Source organism: Hypanus sabinus, chromosome 6, assembly GCF_030144855.1.
Source record: "Hypanus sabinus isolate sHypSab1 chromosome 6, sHypSab1.hap1, whole genome shotgun sequence".
Taxonomy (NCBI): domain Eukaryota; kingdom Metazoa; phylum Chordata; class Chondrichthyes; order Myliobatiformes; family Dasyatidae; genus Hypanus; species Hypanus sabinus.
In genome coordinates, this window is record NC_082711.1 from 16,913,518 (window position 1) to 16,929,724 (window position 16,207).

General features: G+C 45.5%; 1 protein-coding gene across 1 annotated transcript in view; it reads left to right on the forward strand.

Annotated features, from left to right (window-relative positions):
• The first annotated feature begins 577 nt into the window (after window positions 1-577).
• scn5lab (sodium channel, voltage gated, type V-like, alpha b) overlaps window positions 578-16,207 on the forward strand; it is a 672,977-nt gene continuing 657,347 nt past the window's right edge. Inside the window, exon 1 of the mRNA XM_059971792.1 lies at window positions 578-716. The gene's annotated coding sequence lies outside the window, so the exon portion shown is untranslated. The remainder of the gene's footprint in view (window positions 717-16,207) is intronic.

Consider the following 16,207-nt stretch of genomic DNA (forward strand, 5'->3'; position numbering starts at 1 on the left):
ATTTCCGATCTATCTCTGATGGATCTATCTACCTATGCTTTTCTGATATCTCTATTACCGGTTTCCTAACTATCTATCTACTATAGGTAGCAATCTATTTGTTTCTTAACTATCTCCCTCCTCGTCCCCAAACCCCGATACTCCTCCTCCCCCCCCCCCCGCACCCCGGAGTTTGGAAGGGTAACCCGCACTAATTATTTTGGAGTTGGGCCACCAGGCGCCCACTTGCTGCGGCTCCTGCCGTGTGGACAGGCGGGCGGTCAGAGGAAGGCGAGCGCTGGGAGACTGGGAGGGCCAAGCCACAGGCAACGCCTTCTGAGCTCAGGGTTGCATGTGTCACAGTCCATCAAACGCGCCGCCACACATCCCCGGTAGCATCTTCCTCTCAACAGCAGCCTGCTGCTCCCAGCCTCAACTTTTATATATTACCCCCCTCCTCCCTCGACAGACAGCAAAGGCAGGGAAATCGGAGCCAAGGAACAATTGAAACACCTCGCTGCCGAGTTGGACACGGACCGGGCGCTGCTTGCGACAACGCACACACACACACACACACAGACAGAGGAGAAATAACACGGTGAACGAGAAAAACAGCCGAAGATGGAAGAAGTTGTTCAGCGGCAGACACAGTGACAAGACTGGATTTACTGACATATGTTAGGAGTTTAACTGCACACCTACTGACTGGGAAGCAGCGCATCTGGGGAACTTGACGTGTAAGTACCCTTTTGTTGTCCTTTGAGAGCTCTGTGACCATGTGTTTGCAATGTTACTACCCGCCCCCCTTCCCCTTCTCTAGACCCCGTACACCCACACCCGCCCCCTCCTCTCAAATCACGGTGCGAATCCGAAAGGGTGCCAGATTTAGACGTACGGGACACCCCCATCTCAGTCCAAATCAAAAAAGGGTCTCCGTTGTAAAGTGTGAAGAGAGAGGTTGTTATTGAGAGAAATGTTTATTGAAGCAAACACTGATGCAGCGGGGGAGAAAGTCTTTGATCCGAGTCAGCAGCTGTGGAAACAATCGCTTGTGTTGTATGTTTGGGCCTATTTCTTAAAAAAAACCATTCAGGGCCGGGGTTGGGCTCATTATTGGAAGAGTAAGGGCAGTGACTCGTTACATAATTGTCCATGACTGTTGTGGTACCACTTTTGCAGTTTCTACTGTAGACCACCCTGATCAGCCTTGAGTCCTTGAAATGATAGAGGTCTTGGGACTGGTTGTGATCGTTCTGCCTGCTGTGGTTGTGATGGAACGAAAAGGAAGGAGCCTTATTTCCCCAGAGTCCCACAGATTTTTTTTCCTTCCAAATATATATCCCTTTGAAAGTTGCTCTCCAGTTTGCTTCTACCACTGTTGTGAAAAAAAAACTTGATGTATTTCAAAATAAAATTACCTCTGCCTCGCTAACAGAATATTCTAAATCTGCATTTTTGGACTACTGAGCCTGTAAAAGAAGAATTGGTATCTCTTTATTAGATCATCACTGGAGTCTCCCTTTATAGAGCTGACCGGATAAAGGAAATTTAGGGGGTGGTGGGGGTGGGGGAGGGTACAATAATCCTAGGGCAGAGAGAGATTTCAATAAAACTGTGGAAATCTGGCACTGCAGAAGTGGCAGCGATCGAGAGACTCTGCAGCCTTTCAGCACACAGACTTAGATAGCTTAATCTTCTCAAATGCCAGTACAGCGCAAATTATCATAAACGCAAGAGATCCTGCAGATGCTGGAAATCCAGAGAAATGCATATGAAATGCTGGAGGAACTGGGCAGGTCAGGCAACGTCTATGGAGAGCAACAAACAGTCGATATTTCAGACCTGGACCTAAAAAGTTTAAGAGACTTGGGAAATTATGAAGTCGTCACTACTTCAATTTTCCTGGCAATGTAAGTTCATGATTATGTAAATTGGCAGAATGTATCTATATGCAAGGTATAGCAGGTTTTTCCTAGTTTCCAGATGCTGTCGTTTCCCATTTGCACTTCGACGTCTGCTTTTCCCTCAACATTAGCTTTGTCGAATTTCATGGAAGTCCATTTGAGGCCTCCCGAGGTGCAACTCGCTGAAGGGTCTTTAGTGGACCTCAGTTGTCTGGTCGGTGTCCAACGTGAACGTGACTGCAGTCAAGCCGCGATGTATTAAAGAACACGGGATGTTCTGTAGTGGGGCGGAAGAGCGGTGCATCTGAAGAGCTGCTGGGTCGCAGTGCCTTTGACCCAGGTTCAGGTCTGACCTAGGGTCCTGTCTGTGCGGAGTTTGCACGTCCTCCACGGGCTTTGACCAACCCTCCTCCCGGGCTCTCAGGTTTCCTCCCACATTCCAAAACACGCGGGCCGGTGGGTAAATGGGTCACTGTAAAATTGCCCCTGGTGGGCAGGTGAGTGAAAGAATGAAGGGGGCAGTGGAATTAATATAGGGTTATTGTAAAATGGCTGGAGGATAGTCAGCACAGACTGGATGGGCCAAAAGGCCTGTTTTTGTGCTGATTCTGTGACTCCATGAGGGGAGGAAGCTATACATACAATGCATGCATGTGTACATCATTTGGAAATGGTGGAAGCTTGGGTGTGTTAAAGTGTGTTAGAGGTCTGGTGTCAAGTTGATGATAATTTGTGTGCTAAATCTACTGCCATTCTATGTGTACAGAAAGAAAATCCCAAGCTGATTTAAATCCTTTCCAATCAAAGCAATAATTGAGCAGTGTACAACTGTGAATGAAGAAATATATATTTGCCATTTTAATTGGACCTAATTTTGGATAAAATGAAGGTGATGACAACCTGTCAAGCAATTAGCACGGAGAGATTAAAAACAACAACTGACGTAGCTAGAACAAGAATGGTGCCGTTGAGTGATATTCTGCTCTCAAGGTCCCTGGGAGTCAGAACAGGTCAGTGGAGAGTGGCAGATTGGAGCGTTCAGCGCGGAGCTGGATGCACTAGTCAACACTCCCCCTTCGGAGTATTAGAGTGTGAACTAAAACGTACAGCAAAGGAACAGGCCATACCGTTCGCAAAGTGATGTTGAACCAGCTAAAAAGCAAATTAAAAAATAACACCAAACGCTAATCCTTCCTGCTTACACAATGTCCATATTCCTCCATTTTCCTCCCATCTGTGTGCCTATCTAAATGGCTCTTAAAAGCCTCGAACGTATTTGCCTCTACCACTGTACCAGGCAGAGCATTCCAGGTATCCACAACTGTCTGAGTAAAAAAACTTACCCCTCACATCCCCTGTCAACCCTACCCCCACTCACCTTCCATGTCTGCCCCCTTCTCTCTCCCGATAATCTTGTAAACCTTTGATCAGATCTCCCTCAGCCTTTAGCGTTCCAGAGAAAACAACCCAAGTTTATCCAATCTCTCATGATAGCACATGCCTCCTTAACTTCTTCTGCACCCTCTCCAAAGCCCCAACATCCTTCTCATAGGAGGTGACCAGAACTGTATGCAGTACTCCTGGTGTGGCCTAACCAGAGTGTTATAAAGTTGCAACATAAATTCCTGGCATAAATCCTTCATCAACCCTCTGTTAATCAGAATCTGGACCAGCTGGAAAAATGGGCTAAGAAATGGCAGATGGAATTTAATGCAGACAAGTGTGAGGTTTTGCACTTTGGGAGGACAAATCAAAGTAGGACTTAAACGTGAATGGCAGGACACTGAGGAGTGTGGTAGAACAGAGGGATCTGGGAACAGAGATCCAAAATTCATTGTAAGTTCCATCACCGGTGGATAGGCTTGAAAAGAGAGCTTTTTGGCACATTGGCCTTCATAAATCAGAGAATTGAGTACAGGAGTTGGAATGTTGCACTGAAGTTGTATAAGATGTTGATGATGTGTAATCTGGAATACTGTGTCGTTCCGGACACCTACATACAAGACATATATCAATAAGCTTGAAAGAGTGCAGAGAAAATTTATAAGATGTCAATAAGGAAAATTTATAAGCTGACATTTCAAGACATGAATTACAGGGATGGACTGGATAGGTTAGGACTTTATTTCCCGGAGTATAGGAGAATGAGGGGAGATTTGATAGAGGTATATAGAATGATGAGAGGTATAGATAGGGTAAATGCAAACAGACTTTTTCCACAGAGGTGTGTGAGACTACAACCAGAGGTCATGGGTTAAGGTTGAAAGGTGAAATGTTTAAGGGGGACATGAGGAGAACTTCCTCACTCAGAGGGTGGTGAGCGTGTGGAACGAGCTGCCAGTGGAAGTGGTGGACACAGTTTCAAATGCAACATGGAAGTGACATTTGGATTAGTACATGGATGGGAGGGGTATGGATGGCTGTTGTCTGGATGCAGGTCGATGAGACTCGGCAGATTAATAGTTCGGCATGGACTAGATTGGCCGAAGAATCTGTTTCTGTGTTGTGACTCCGTAAATCTCAGTAGTGCAAAAAAGGACAGAAGTATTGAAACAGTGTTCATGGGTTCATTGTCTGTTCTGCAATCTAATTGCGGAGGAAGGAGCTGCTCCGAAAACATTTGAGTGTGCGTTCTGGAACTCCCATACCTCCTCTCTGGTGATAACGTGCATGTCCTGGGTGCTGAGGACCCTAATGATGAATGCTGCCTTTCTGAGACATCACCTTTTGAAGATGTCTTCAATGGTGGGGAGACTATTGTCCATGATGGAGCCATAAAACATAGGAGCATAATTAGGCCATTCAGCCCATCGAGCCTGCTTCTCTATTCCATCATGGCTGATTTATTATCCCTCTCAACACCATTCTCCTGCTATCTCCCTGTAACCTTTGACACCCTTACTAACCAAGAACCTATCAACCTCTGCTTTAAATGTACCCAATGGCTTGGCCTCCACAGCCATCTGTAGCAATGAGTTCCACAGATTCCCCACCCTGGTGAGTGGAGCTGGCTGAACTTACAGCTTTTTAGAGTGGTCCTTAATAACTTGAGGCAACTTTTTGTGCAGTGTGTGAGAGAAAAGTCTGTACTAAAAACAATGTAACTCTCTGTTCAGTACCTTGTTGTCAAGTCCATTAGACCTAAGAACAGAATTAGGCCATTCAGCCCATCGACTCTACTTCACCATTCCATCATGGCTGATCCCAGATCCCACGCAACCCTATACACCTGCCTTCTCACCATATCCTTTGATGTCCTGACCAATCAGAAAATGACCAACTTCTGCCTTAGAGATACCTCTGGACTTGGACTCCACCACAGTCTATTTCAAACCTGTTGCTTAGAATGGTCGTTGATGAAGTAGTCCTGAAATATGGCTGACAGTGGTTCTGCTGCTTTGTAAGCTAGGCTTGAATTGGCAGACAAAGCTGATACTGAAGTAATTGATATTTATTTATCATATGTGCATCAAAACATACATGACTGTGCAAAAGTTGTGGGCACAGATTAATTGCTAGGGTGCCTAAGAAATTTGCACTGTATTGTTTTTGTCAGTGTGAAGCAGAGAGCGAGTTTGTAAATCTGGTGGGAGCAAAGGATGTTGGGAACGGTGAGGGTGGAGCATCGTGGGAGGGGTGGCAGAGAAGGACTGCCGGGGCGGGAGGTGCAGATACAGACACACCCTGCCCTGAGACACCAGACAAAGTCATCTGATTCCAAACAATTGGTTTATTGATCATTACAGAATGTCTCCCTGGTGCTTCCCTCTCCCTTCCTCTTTTCCCAACCGTAATTACCCATTTTCTACCACCTTCCCACTCTCAGTCCACAACAGAGATCCATATCAGAGTCAGGTTTATCATCACTCACATATGTCATGAAATTAGTCTTTTTTTTGCGGCAGTAGTACAGTGTAATATATAGAATTATTACAGTACTGAGCTAAAGTCTTAGGCATCCTAGCTACATATGTGTGCCTGAGCCTTCTGCACAGTACTGTACAGTGAAATGTGTTGTTTGCGTTAACAACCATTCCACCCAGGGGTGTGCTGGGGGCAGCCCACAAGTGTCGCCACACTTTCCAGCATCAACGTATTTTAAGCATGTGGTGGATAAATTGCTTTATTCTTGAAACCACTTGCTATCTTTTAATCAAGTGGTGTGTCGGGGTAGGGGGCAGGGAAGAGTAGCTGAAGGTGGGGAGTGGGGGAGACATTGACAAACACTTTATCTGTCCAAGGTACTGAAACAGGCAAAAAAAAAATCACAAGGGAGAAAGGAGTGGCACAGTGGTGCTTTGAGTAGATCGTGCTCCCCCCACCCCCCTCGAAAAGCTCCGGTAATCCGAGTTCAATCCTGACGGTCGGAACTCTGTGCGTCGTTGGCCCGTGTCAGTGAGGGGTCCCTCTCTGCTCCACTTTCTGACCACGTCCTGAAGATTTCGTTCGGCTGGTCAGGCACTGTAGCTGTCCCAAGTCTGTTGTCAAGTGGCCAAATCGAAGTTCAAATTAAATTTATTATCAAAATACATATATGTTACCATCAACTTCCTTGAGATTCATGTTCTTGCAGGCATTCACAGCAAAGTTAAGAAATAGAATACTTATGACAAACTATACATAACAAAGTCTGACAGACATCCAAAGTACAAAACTCTGCAAATAATAATTTAAAAAAATAATATTGCGAATGTGAGTGGTAGAAAGTGAGTCTGTCGGTTGTTGAATGAGTTCAGAGTTGATGTGAGTGAAGTTACCCACTCCGGTTCAGAAGCCTGAAGTTTTTAGGGTAATAACTGTTCCTGCCCCTTGTGGAGTGGGACCCTCCTTCCCGATGGTAATAGCGAGAAGAGAAGGTGGCCTGGATGTTGGGGGTCCTTGATGGATGCTGCTTTCTTAAGGCAGTGAGCCTTGCCTAAGGCATTGGTGAGGAGGGCTTTGTCTGTGATGGACTGGGCTGTATGCACTACTTTTTGCAGACAGGAGTCAGTTCTTTATTTCAGATTTTCAGTATCTGTAGTTTTTTTTCTCTGATTTACATTTACGGTAACATTCTGATTGCATCCTCCAGTTGGAGAATACAATACTACCAGGGGGTGACGAATCGTCTGCATGGATTCTGTGGGCTGAATGGCCTGTTTACCTGCTGTGTGATTCTGGGGGTGCTCAGGTGTACAAAAGCTCCACACAATCCCAGTTGTCACTTTCAGTCAAAAGCCTGTTTTCCACATGCTTACATCCTGTTTAAAGTTGCTGCCTACTGGTGCGTTATAATCTGACAGTGATGGCGAGAGTCTCCTAACTGTGTGGTATGGAAACCGCTCTGCAGCGGACAGGAAGTTGCTACAACCGTCGTCAAAACTCCCCAGTGTATTACTGGCACCAGCCTACCTGCCGTCAAGGACATACACACAGAAAGGTGCTGCGACAGGGCCAGTAACATCACGAAGGATCCCACCCACCCTGCTCATGGACTGTTCATCCCACTGCCAACAGGGAGGAGGCTGCATAACATCCACACAGGACCACCAGACTCCAAAACAATTACTTTTCCCAAGCAGTGAGGCTGATCAACACCTCCACTCACTAACCCACACCTCCACGTCCCAACCACCACTACTTTATCATTTCCTGTCAGAGTCACCTTACGTACAGACACTCCTGTGCTGAGCTTCACTTTATGGAGTGTGTGTGTGTGTGTGTTTCCTTATCTAATTCTGTTTTTTAAGGGGCGTACAATATTATGAGAGGTATCAATAGGGCGAGTGTGTGCAGGATTTTTCTCATCAGTTTGGGTGAAATGAGAACTGGAGGTCATAGGTTTAGGGAGAAAGGTGAAATATTTAAGTGGAGCCTGAGGGGGCATTTCTTCTCTCCGAGGGTGGTGTGCCAGCTGAAGTGGTAGATGCAGCTTCAAGTACAACATTTACGAGAAGTTTAGGTAGCTACGCCGATGAGGGGTGTATGGAAGGCTGCGATCCAGGTATGAGACAAAGCGGGTCAGCGTGGACCGGACGGGCCAGTGGGCATGTTTCTGTGCGGCATTGACCGGAAGATCAGGGGTGTACTGTACTTCCCATCCACAGCTGATCGTTTGACCTAAATCCAGACAACAGTCGGCCAGGGCTTCATCATCTGGACGTGTGTCAGATCTGGCTCCATGCCAATGGGATTTTACTGTTTTGCCTACATTAGAACAATGTCTACAACCTTTATGCTCATAAACAGAAGAGATTCCGCAGATGGTGGAAATCTTATGCAAAGCACACAAAATGCTGGAGTAACTCAGCAGGTCAGGCAGCATCAATGGAGGGGAATAAACAGTTGACGTTTTGAGCGGGGACCCTTCTTCAGGACTGGAAATGGGAGGGGGGAGGAGGTGGGGAAGGTAAGAGTACAAGCTGGAAGGTGATGGCTGATCCAAGATGGGTGTCTGGGGGGAGGAGGGACAAAGTCAGGAGCGGGGAGGTGATAGGTGGAAGAGGTAAAGGCTGAAGAAGAAGGAATCTGATAGGAGAGGAGAGTGGTCCATGGGAGCAGGGGAAGGAGGAGAAGCAGAGAGAGATGATAGGCAGGTGAGGACAAAGAAGGGGTTGAGTGGATAACGAGAATGGGGAATGGAAAAAGAGACGGAGGGAGGGGGAAAAATTACCGGAGGTTGGCAAAATTGATGTTCATATCATCACACATTCCCCTTAGCTATATTCAGTGCCCTGAACAGTCTGTCCAAGTGAGGTGACACTTTACCTGCAAGTCTGTCAGGTCATTTAGTTCAGCACATTATTGTTGGCTGAATGTTTTGTTCCTGTGCTGTACTGTTCTATGATCTGTGAATCTCTGTGTGCCACATTTCTGCCCAGATCCTCGTGTTGCCCAGGAGTGGCTATGTTCAAGCACGTTCTGTCTCCTTCGCTCACTGGGATGTCCTGATGTGATGAAATGGAAAAAACCTCATCTGCTTGTGGGAATTTGAACAGCAGACACTCAAGGCAGGAGTTTTTCATTTGGCATTCAAATCATAGGTTGTGTCTGATCCCATTGCCTGAAAGAAAGGTAAACTCTGCAGCTCTGACAGGAAACACCAGCACACTTGCCCTGAAAGTTGCCCAATTCAACACCCTTTAACTCAACATCACTTTATAACCTTCTGCATCTTCCCGCGACATGTTTGCAGGAGATGATGCCAAGATACCTTCATTTATACCACAAAATGTCACTAGGCTCTTCATGAGTAACCCACACATTGGTGGGATGCTGCACCTGGAGATATCAGGGCAGAATCCAGGAGCTTGATCCAAGAAATCAAAGTCAACTTCGTTGTCATATGCACAAGAACAAATGTACTCAGTAGCCACTTCTATGTGGATGCAGGAAAGAAACTCGGATGGTAGTTTGCCTACCAGGTGCCAGGGTCTGGGATGTTTCAGATCACATCCAAGATATCCTGCGGTGGGAGAGAGAACAGCCAGAGGTCGTGGTACATATTGGTACCAATGACATAGGTAGGAAAAGGGAAGAGGTCCTGAAAAAAAAAACTACAGGGAGTTAGGAAGGAAGTTGAGAAGCAGGACCACAAAGGTAGTAATCTCGGGATTACTGCCTGTGCCACGCGACAGTGAGAATAGGAATAGGATGAGATGGAGGATAAATGAGTGGCTGAGGGATTGGAGCAGGGGGCGGGGATTCAGATTTCTGGATCATTGGGACCTCTTTTGGGGCAGCATGACCTGTACAAAATGGATGGGTTGCACTTGAATCCCAGGGGGACCAATATCCTGATGGGGAGGTTTGCTAAGGCAGCTGGGGAGAGTTGGAAGAATTGTCTACGGAGTCTCCGTGGGTGGAGATTAGGAACAGGAAGGGGTCAGTAACTTTACTGGGTGTTTTTTTATAGGCCACTAAATAGTAACAGGGATATTGAGGAGCAGATAGAGAAGCAGATCCTGGAAAGATGTAATAATAACAGAGTTGTCATGGAAGATTTTAATTTTTAATTTCCCAAATATTGATTGGCATCTCCCTAGAGCAAGGGGTTTAGATGGGGTGGAGTTTGTTAGGTGTGTTCAGGAAGGCTTCATGACACAGTATGTAGATAAGCCTACAAGAGGAGAGGCTGTATTTGATCTGGTATTGGGAAATGAACCTGGTCAGGTGTCAGATCTCTCAGTGGGAGAGCGTTTTGGAGATAGTGATCATTATTCTATCTCCTTTACATTAGCATTGGAGAGAAATAGGAACAGACAAGTTAGAAAAGTGTTTAATTGGAGTAAGGGGAATTGAGGCTATCAGGCAGGAAATTGGAGGCTTAAATTGGAAACAAATGTTCTCAGGGAAAAGTACGGAAGAAATGTGGCAAATATTCAGGGGATATTTGTGTAGACCTCTGTATAGGTACGTTCCAATGAGAAAGGGAAGTTATGGTAGGGTACAGGAACTGTGGTATGCAAAGGCTGTAATAAATCTAGTCAAGAAGAAAATAAAAGCTTACAAAAGGTTCAGAGAGCTAGGTAATGTTGGAGATCTAGAAGATTATAAGCCTACTAGGAAGGAGCTTAAGAAGGAAATTAGGAGAGCCAGAAGGGGCCATGAGAAGGCCTTGGTGGGCAGAATTAAGGAAAACCCCAAGGCATTCTGCAAGTATGTGAAGAACAAGAGGATAAGACTTGAAAGAATAGGACGTATCAAATGTGACAGTGGGGAAAGTGTGTATGGAACCGGAGGAAATAGCAGAGGTACTTAATGAATACTTTAGTATTCACTATGGAAAAGGAACTTGGTGATTGTAGTGATTATTTGTAGCAGACTGAAAAGCTTGAGCATGTAGACATTAAGAAAGAGGATGTGCTGGAGCTTTCAGAAAGCATCAAGTTGGATAAGTCTCTGGGACCGGATGAAATGTACCCCAGGCTGCTGTGGGAGGCAAGTGAGGAGATTGCTGAGCCTCTGGCAATGATCTTTGCATCATTAATGGGGACAGGAGAAGTTCTGGAGGATTGGAGGGTTGCGGATGTTGTTCCTTTATTCAAGAAAGGGAGAAAAGATAGCCCAGGAAATTATAGACCAGTGAGTCTTACTTCAGTGGTTGGTAGGTTGATGGAGAAGATCCAGAGAGGCAGGATTTATGAACATTTGGAGAGGTATAATATGATTAGGAATAGTCAGCACGGCTTTGCCAAGGGAAGGTTGTGCCTTATGAGCCTGATTGAATTTTTTGGGGATGTGACTAAACAAATTGATGAAGGAAGAGCAGTAGATGTACAGGTAGTCCCCGAGTTACGAACGTCCAACTTATGGACAACTCGTATTTATGAACAGAGGAAGGAGAACGCCTTCCGCTGTTTTAAGTCGGATCACGATGTCGTCTGTCATTTTAAGTCGTTGCCATTGACACTGTGTTGAGTGTTTAACTTTGTATTTGGCTTAAATTCTTCTTAGTAATATTCACCCTGACCCCCCTCCCCAGTTCTGGTCGGCTGGTGGCGCCATGAGATCAGTGCCGGGCTCGAGTTCGATCCATTGACAGATCGCTCCCGTGCCAGGTTAATGTCGATCCAGTGACTCCAAAACCATCCATGCCGGGTTGATGTCGAGCTCGAAACTCGACCTCATAAAAAAAAAACACTGCCACCTCCAGTTCAAATTCCCACGCGGAATATTGTGGAAGATCAAATACCCAAACCCAGCACAGCCCCCACTTGTCCCATTTAGCCTGTCTCAGTGCGGTGGCCCTTAGGACCCAGCGGATCTCGGGACCCGCCGCCGGCAGTGTTTCTGTTCCATTGACGGGAAGCGATCCTGATTGAAAATGAAGTGGAAATAATAAAGTGTTTAGAAAGAGGTGAAACATCATTGGAAAATCGCTCGGCTACAGTCGGTCAATGATCAGAACAATTTTAAAGGATAAAGTGAGAATAATGGAGCATGTGAAAGGCCCTGTCCCGATGAAAGCTACAATTATTACTAAGCAATGCAGTGATTTAATTATTGGAATACATATGTTTCTTAAGTGTTTTATATGCATAGAAAGGTAAAATATAGACTGTATACTAGGACAAATGTTTGACTAACTGACGCTAAATAATACCGGATGTACTTGTTCTGACTTGCATACAAATCTGACTTAAAGACAGAGTCAGGATTGGAACTCATACGTAACCCAGGGACTGCCTGTAGTGTATATGGATTTCAGCAAGGCATTTGATAAGGTACCCCGTGAAAGGCTTATTGAGAAAGTAAGGAGGCATGGGATCCAAGGGGACATTGCTTTCTAGATCCAGAACTGGCTTGCCCACAGAAGGCAAAGAGTGGTTGTAGACGGGTCATATTCTGCATGGAGTTCAGTGACCAGTGGAGTGCCTCAGGGATCTGTTCTGGGACCCTTACTCTTCATGATTTTTATTAATGACTTGGATGAGGGATGGGTTAATAAGTTTGCTGATGACACAAAGGTTGGAGGTATTGTGGATAGTGTGGAGGGCTGTCAGAGGTTACATTGGGACATTGATAGGATGCAAAACTGGGCTAAGAAGTGGCAAATGGAGTTCAACCCAGATAAGTATGAAGAGGTTCATTTTGGTAGGTTAAATATAATGGCAGAATATAGTATTAATGGTAAGACTATTGGCAGTGTGGAGGATCAGAGGGATCTTGGGGTCTGAGTCCACAGGATGCTCAAAGCAGCTGTGCATGTTGGCTCTGTGGTTAAGAAGGTGTACGGTGTATTGGCCTTTATCAATTGTGGAATTGAGTTTGGGAGCTGAGAGGTAATGTTGCAGCTATTTCGGACCCTGGTCAGACCCCACTTGGAGTACTGTGCTCAGTTCTGGTCATTTCACTACAGGGGGAATGTGGAAGCCATAGAAAGGGTGCAGAGGAGACTTACAAGGATGTTGCCTGGATTGGGGTGCATGGCTTATGAGAATAGGTTGAGTGAACTCAGCCTTTTCTCCTCGGAGTGAAGGAGGATGAGAGGTGACCTGATAGAGGTGTACAAAATGATGAGAGGCATTGATTGTGTGGATAGTCAGAGGCATTTTTCCAGTGCCGAAATGGTTGCCAAAAGAGGACATAGGTTTAAGGTGCTGGGGAGTAGGTACAAAGGAGATGTCAGGGGTAAGTTTTTTTTTTACTCTGAGTGGTGAGTGCACAGAATGGGCTGCCAGCAATGGTGGTGGAGGCGGATACGATAAGGTATTTTAAGAGGCTTTTGGATAGGTACATGGAGCTTAGTAAAATAGAGGGCTATAGGTAAGCCTAGTAATTTCTAAGGTAGGGATGTGTTTGGCACAACTTTGTGGGCCGAAGGGCCTGTATTGTGCTGTAGGTTTTCTATGTTTCACTTTATTAGGTACTTCCTGGACCTGATCAAGTGGCCACCGAGTGTATGTTCATGGTCTTCTGCTGCTGTAGCCCATCCACTTCAAATTTTGACACGTTGCGCATTCAGAGACGCTCTTCTGCACACCACTGTTCTAGTCGTGGTTATTTGGTTTACTGTCACCTTCCTTTCACCTTGAACCAGTCTGGCTGTTCTCCTCTGTCTGCTCTCATTACCAAAAAGTTTTCTTCCACAGAAATGCCACTCTCTGGATGGTTTTTCATTTTTTTTGCACCATCCTCCAGTGGCTGTAGTGTGTGAAAATCCCAAGAGATCAGTTTCTGAGATACTCAAACCACCCTGTCTGGCACCAACAATGATTCCGTTGTCAAAGACACTTAGATCACATTTCTTCCCCAGTCTGGTGTTTGGTCTGAACAACAACTGAACCTCTTGATCAGGTCTGCATGCATTTTTGCATTGAGTTGCTGCTACATGATTGGCTGATTAGATATTTGCATTACCGAGCTAATGAAGTGGCGCTGAGAGTATGTCTGAGGGGTTTATGAGATGTGTGGTTGCTGATGCTGCCTCTTTCCTTGATTAACCTTTGTAATTGGTCATGACTGTGGCCAAGGCCTTGTAATGCTGACTGTTTACCATATACAGCTCAGTTCAAAAGCTGGATAGTCATCCAAAGACATTGTTAAAGTAGTTTCTTTTCAAGAAAAACAACTTGATTCATAATGCTATCAAATAATTTGCTTGCATTTACATAGCACCTTTAATGAGGCATTTTACATTCGGACAAGTAAATGGATCGGCAAGGTTTAGGGCAGAGGTTCCCAACCTCTGCTTAATGGGATTGGTTCTGGATTGGGGGATATGGCCCAAATACAGGCAAATGGGACAACTTAGGTGGGCACCTGGGTCGACATGGGTGAGATGGACTGAATGGACTGTTTTACGCTCAATGACAAGGGAATACAAAAAAGCAGAGCCACATAAGGAGGTATTATGATGGGGCAGTAAATGGTTGGTGTGTTTTAATAATGGTGTAAGAGAGGTCGAGAAAAGGAATTCTAGAGCATAGAACTGAGGCAGGTGGATGTACAGTACTGAGAAAAGGTCTTGGGGCACATAGCTCACCATCCTCTTTTTCTAATCTTTGTTCAAAATGGATGCGCCTCTATTTTGAGGCTGTGCCCTCTGGTCCTAGACTCCCTCACTATAGGAATCATTCTCTTCATGTCCACTCTAACCAGACATTTCAATATTCGATAGATTTCAATGTAAACAGCCCCCCCCCCCACCCATTCTTCTCAACTATAGGGAACACAGTTCTGTAGTAATTTAATGTATTGCACTGTACTGCTGCCATAAAAGAACAAATTTCATGACATACGTGAATGATGATAAACCTGTTTCTGATATGGGTTTCCATTGTTGCCTGAGAGTGGGAAGGGAGCAGGGAGAGGGGAATCATGGTTGGGAAAAGGAGAAGGGAGAGGGGAGAGAGTGGGAAGCACCAGGCAGACATTCTGTAATGATCGAATAACCAATTATTTGGAATCAAATGACCTTGGCTGGTGTCTCAGGGCTGTGTGTGTCTGCAACCACACTACACCCCACCCCTGGCACTCCTTCTCTGCCACCTGCCCACCTGTGGCATTCCACCCTTTCTATTCCCAGCATCCTCCGATCCCGCCAGATTTATAAACCTGCTCTCCGCTCCATGTTGACAAATGCAGTCTTGTGCAAAAGTCTTGGTGTTGTTCTGCTGAGCATCATGGGGATGCTCCGTCAGTGCCAGACTGTGTGGTGACACTTGTGGGCTGCCCTCTGCACACCCTCAGGTGTGTTGCTTGTTACTGTATGTCTGCCAGCAGAGAAAACAAAGGATTGGGAAGAGAGAAAAACTGAGGGAGTAAAACAAAGGGAAGTTATAGGATAGTTTACGGATAAAAATCAAGGGAGGCTAGACAGGCTGGGCCTATATCCCTTGGAATTTGGATAAATGATGGGTGACTGTACTCAAACATATAGGTCCTAAAGGAAGATGTTGAGATGTTTTTATAAGTGGGAGGAGATACTCCATTTCAAAATAAAGGGCTAGTCATGTAAAACCATAGACCTTAAGGCTTGGGTGTCGCAATAGGCCATTTGGCCCATTGAGTCTACCCTGCCACTGGATCATGGTAGATATATTTTCCTTCCTTGTCAATCCCATTCTCTTGCCTTTCTCTACTTTGCTTTAGAATTGAGATGAAGAGGAATTTCTTCTACCAGAGATTTTTTTTTCCCCAGATTCAGATTTATTTATCACATGTACATCGAGACAAACGGTGAAATGTGTCATTAGTGTTCACAACCAACACATGTAAGGGTGTGCAAGTGCCACCACACTTTCTGGTGCTGACTGGTATACCCATAATGCTGGGCAGAACACCAGAGAACAAAACAAAACGGAAGATGCAGCAACACTAAATCAAGCCCCGTTGCTCTCTCACTTTAAAAGCTTTCTTCTCGTATTAGACGGTTTGAATCCAGAAAATGATTGGCTGTCTACTCCCACCTCTCATTACTTTATAAGGTCATTCTGCAGGGAGCCACATCTTCCTGATGCTCCCTCAGAAGATAAAGATGAGATTTATTTGCCATGTGGAGTTCAAAACATACAGTGGAATGCATCATTTGTGTTCAATCAAATCAGCGAGGATCGTGCTGGGCAGCCTGCAAGTGCCACCTTGCTTCTGGCATTCTTACAATTCACGAATCCTAATGCTAACAGTGTATCTTTGGAACGTGGGGGAAGCTGGAGCAAAGCCACACGGTCATGGGAAGAATGTGGCGGGAACTGAACCCTAATCGGCGAAGGCAGGTGCTGCAAATGGCACTGCCCACAGCAGGGAAGAAGTGGTGTGAACCAAGGGTTCTGGGCAGATTCAGACCCGTGGTGGAAATATTCGTCTCTGCCCTCTGTGAGTAATGGCCTCGGACTAGAAAT